Genomic DNA, 5,383 nt, shown 5'->3' with positions numbered 1-5,383 from the left:
CAGGCCATACATGAGCAAGACATACTGAATTACGATAGTATTGGAGTGAAAAGAAAACTAAAATAATAGCAATTAGAAGTCACCATGAGGCCTGTTCCGGCTAGATGTCGTGGATGGTCAAGCCATCAGTCAATGAATGATCTGACGTGTGCGATTTTCTAACGGAGCTCGAAGGAGAGGATGATGAAAACCTGAAACGCACTTCAACAGGAGGTGATAATGGTGCCGGGGAGTCCCAACAGACCACTCCGACGCTTAAGTCACTATTTCGTCCAAGAAAAAAATGAAAATGTAGAAGAAGAAGAGTTCAGAAAATCGAATCAGCCTTCGGAGAAGAAGAAGAAGAGCCTCCTCTCCTTTGCTAGAATGGTATCATTATGTAAGTGTATGAGGAGAACATATCTGACGGGTGTCCTTTGTTTCTGTTTCTTTTTGACAATAAGTGCAGAAAAAGAGGATTCAAGGGAATCAAATTTGACAACTTCATAAATGTTCTTTATGTTGTCATGTGTCTTGGGAACATGCACAGCTTGTTCATGAATCCACAAAAGACAAATATTGACACTAGTACTGCCAACTCAGCCATAGGCGTGACTTTTTTTTCTTGACCTCCATCTGGAAAGGAACCATGTCATCCAGTGCCCCTACATCAAGGCCTTTCTTCTATGGCAAATTCTAATAAATAAAAAACGATAAAAATCAAGAAGGCTTGTTTTTTTTCAAATTATCCAAGGGATGCACTTTGATTTTTTATTAAAAAGATGCTCCACCCCCACATGAAATGCCATAATTATCCTTTAATAATGTTCTCATTATTATCCTATCTATATCTGCTATCTAAATTTTAAACCGATCGGACATATTATAACAATTATGAAATTGTAATTACTACACATATTATAGCAGCTATGATACTGTAATTGCTACAACTACAACAATCATAACTTATAGTTATAGTGGCTATGATTTTGTAACTACTATAACTATAATAATTATAATAGCTATAAAATCGTAACTGCTACAACATAGAAAATAACCTTAAATAAAGAGGACTAAAACTTTTCAGAGTCTATGAAAAGTCTTTAAATGTCGTTTTTGGACCCGAGACTTGGTTGTAATAGGTTATACCCAGTAACAAACGTAAATCTTTGAACGGGCTTTAATTTAATATATTATGCGTCCTATGATCTCTCAAAACTTGCATATCATTCACAGTTGTAACAGTTATGATTTTACAATTGCTACAACTGTGTGGTAGCTCAGTTGTAATAACTACGAAATCATAACTACTACATGTTATGATTTCGTAGCCTCTATATAATAGTAACTATAGTTTCGTAGCCTCTATATAATAGTAACTCTATATAATAGTAACTACAGTTGTAATAGCCCTTACTGCTCGTAGAGTGGAAGAAGATGTGTATCAGTAACTCGATAAGTTCTGCTCAAAGAACTCATTCTCAATATCCTTCCCCCTCTTGGATCCCCCACTCGCCTCCATCCAGATATTTAGATCATTTCCAATATAGGGCTCAGATTCATCATTGTTATTACTAGCACTTGAACTTCTTTATGTTAGCTTAGCTCATCATATTTTTCCTATATTATAATACAAATATATTTAATAAGTTAGATAGAGTAGGTACATAACTATTAGAATTTAATTAAGTTAGAAATTAAGATACAACTTTAATCTAAACCTTAATAACTCTAGTACTATCCCCGTTCTAAGTCTTATCTTTCTTTTGAAATGTATAGGTAAATGTGTCTATAAATAGTGATTCCTTCTTCATTTTCTTAGTCTAAACATACATTGTTATAAATAATATAATAGTTTAAAATTAATTAATAACTTCATGTTTATAAAACATTTACCAATCTGCGTGTATGTTCACCAATGTTGATTGAGCCTCCCGCATATGTCACAGATGAGTCTCTAGAATTATAAATTATAAGTTTGATTTACTTTATTCTGGTGACTCCTTTATTTACTCTCCTCGGTTTATCAAAAAATCGACTATCCTAGCCCAATTTTTTTTGGTGATGCAGGATAGCCTTTTCCCCTAATTTTTGCATAATTGAGTACATGTCAAATGTGATCCTCATTTTTTTTCTTAAAGATTCTATTTATTTCTAATTCTTCAGATGAATCCCAATTGAATGCCCGTTAAAATTTTAAAAAAATAATTGATTATATATTCATTTTAATTTAATATATTATCTGAAAATAATATATTGTTATATTTAAGAGGTGTCCTAAGGCAATCACCTTACGGTTATACTATTTATTGGATAAATAACAATTCACTATTTGAGTGCATATTCTCTATATGTTTGATTGGATCTTAAACTCAATTACTGAATGTCCACAATACGATTCATAGCATGAGAGAATTGATGATTGGATCACAATTAATAGCATCTCTACATGTGCAATTACGAATGTATTGAAATTATCCATAATCGAGAAATTGATAAGCACAGACGTCATCGATTCTATTGAGACTAGCACGTTTTGAACTCTTTGGTTAACCAAGTAGTCGATCTCACTGGCTGGAGACATTGAATGTTGAAAGTAAAATGTAGATGCTAGTTAAAGGTAACTAGTTCATTGGAGTGATCTGCCGTGAGACTTCATATGGTTCGATACATATGTCAGTGAAGATCTCAATGTAGCTTAAGTGCGAGTTTCCTTAGACTTGCGATATTCAAATCACCTTAATCATATAGGCTTATACTTTGACATTTTAAGCAAATATCTTTGAGGATGTGTGGACCCGGGATGATTGAGTATAAGTCGAAGTACCTGAAAGTGTTTGAATAGCCTGCAGAGGATTTATCACTCCTTAAAAAAGAGATGTATATCCTGCGGTCATTTGTCAGGATTGTTACTAAAAGTCTTTGGTCAAAGCATAACATGTTAAGAATATGATACTCTTGGACACATGTACAAGTAACTTGAAACCACATGATTAGAAAGCAAGCTTGAGCTAGTTATGATGTAGTCAGCCTAGTACGGACTGACACACATAAACCATGTCTTGAACTAAGCGGGTATAAGACGGTAAAAGGAACAAGACACGTTTCATTTTAACTGCTAAAGGGTTTAGAAATGTTCTAGATCAATCGTTGATTTTTTGATCAATTGGGGATCATGATGTATTACTTGGTGTCACTCATGATTGTTTCGTAATTAATGGTTAATTACGAACGACTAATATAACTGAGAACTTATTGAGTCACACGCACTATAAATTCTCCAAAAGACTTAAAATGAGTTTCAGAATTAGATTCTCATATCGAGAGAAATAAATTCTGATAGACCGGACAAAAGATAAAATGATGGAATTCGTCTTAGGAACACGAAATAAACAAAACTAATTTGATTCAAATCGGAGGTGATTAAGATTAGGTGGAGAAGAAAAACCAAAAAAATGGAGATGCAGGGGATCGAACCCCGTGCCTCTCGCATACAAAGCGAGCGCTCTACCATTTGAGCTACATCCCCACTTGCATGTGCATTTTAATAATAAGTAATAAATTATTTAATTATTAGCAACTTCGGCTGAGATTTAATAATAATACTCTTAATTATTTTTATTGTGAAAAGAATGTTTTCAGAAAAAAACCTTTAAAATGTAAAATTTTAGAGTAATTTGGACTAAATCCACTTTTTTTTTCTAATTCCTAATATTTTGATGATGCAAGAGAATTGATGGATATTTTTTTATTATTTTAGTAATTTTTTAGATTTTTAAATAATTTTTATTCTTTGTATTTTTTTTATTTTGAGTCTCTTTAGAATATTTTAGATTTTGAATCGATTAAAATCTTTTTAATTTTTATTAGATTTTTTTCCTTTCTTTACCTTTAGAGTTTTGGGTCTATTTAAATAATTATCTAGTTGATATTTAAGAAAAAAAATTTATTTAATAATACTTTTAGACATTATCGTTTATTTCTCTATCTCCTGGTATTCTTCCGAATCAACCAATTTTAGAAGATTATTTTCGGTATTCATAGTCGAACCAACGAATTCAATATTGTCGCAGGATAATCACTATCACACCCCATGTCAATTGATATCAAAGCTCTGAGATCCGATAGATTGTCGTCATGGTTGTGACAGGTAGGTTCTGATTGAGGAAGTCTCACATCGTGATCCTAGCACTCGAAATGAAATACTTCAAGATCTATAAAGACGAGTCACAAAGTTGTCCCAACGTCTAATAGCACAAGATCCTAAAGGTTGTAAGTTCCTTTATTCTCCTTTTAAAAAATCCTTCATTTCTAATCGAGGAGAGATATTGAAGTACAAGTTTGATTTTGAGGAATTGTGATCAGCCACCCCCGCCACCTACAACTTCGAGAGAACACCAACTCCGAAACACCTCTACGTCCCTCCTTCCCCCTACAATAGCGAAGACAACCATGAAGATGCGAACTTCGATAACATCGAGTACAATCAGTCATACTCTCTCGATCATCTGAGCACAAGAGGCAATGGAGAAAATTGAAATATTTGGTGATTTAATTTTTGACGATGCTGACAAAGAAGAGATAGAACTAGATGTAATGTTGATCGACAACCAAAAGCCCAGTTTGTCAAACAAAATTAGCAGACTAGTTCATCTATCAACAAAGTCACAATTTCTGTCGTCTCCCCTTACATTGATCTGACACCCTAATTTATTTAGCATGCAGATGAGACCAAAGTGATTAGTGAGTCAATATATAATATATAACGATAATGAAGTTGACAAGGATATGAACCTTGAAAAAGAGTCATGAAATACTAACAATGTTTTGGTTACAGAAATTGACAAACAAGGGGTGAAGCTTCTGGCTATTCCCGATCCAGAAATTATAAAAGTTATTCATGCAAAGAGACAACAGCTTCAGCAACCACGACAACCTGATCTAGATTTCATATCCCTTGATTTTTTTTTTTTGATTTACAAGGGGTATCTCGGCATTTGGCACCAACTAATCCCCTTGGCTGACCGGCCCTGCCCCACGGCCTTCAACTAGAGTCCCCACCGGCCAGCGAGGGTAAATCAGGAGGATTCACTGGCACCTACATTCCAGCCCATTACCAAATTGGGATCCACGTGCCCGATCAGCACAGCCGACTGCCACGCCCCAGGCATTAAACCCAATGAGACGCACCCCGGAGGAATCGAACCGTGGAAGTGGATCCACGTGCCCGATTTCATATCCCTTGATGGTTGTATGCCAAGTAGTCGCCCTATTGTTTAATTTACGATTCAAATGATGAAGAAGACATTGATTTCCAAGAGAGGATTTCTTTATTTGAGACTAAGGTGGATGACAAATCGAAGAAGGGTGTTTTTGAGAGCATTGATTCGGCTTACTGTCACGG

General features: G+C 34.6%; 1 non-coding gene across 1 annotated transcript; it reads right to left on the bottom strand.

The window, feature by feature from the left end:
- Positions 1-3,435: 3,435 nt before the first annotated feature.
- Positions 3,436-3,508, bottom strand: TRNAT-UGU (transfer RNA threonine (anticodon UGU)). Its single transcript has one exon. It is a non-coding gene; the product is annotated as a tRNA-Thr (tRNA).
- Positions 3,509-5,383: the final 1,875 nt, after the last annotated feature.

Source organism: Curcuma longa, unplaced genomic scaffold (genome assembly GCF_044706935.1).
Source record: "Curcuma longa cultivar G26 ecotype Majalengka, Jawa Barat unplaced genomic scaffold, ITB_CL_G26_1.1 contig_28567, whole genome shotgun sequence".
Taxonomy (NCBI): Eukaryota; Viridiplantae; Streptophyta; class Magnoliopsida; order Zingiberales; family Zingiberaceae; genus Curcuma; species Curcuma longa.
Note: the sequence above shows the minus strand (reverse complement) of the source record. Positions and strands in the feature narration are given on the sequence as shown.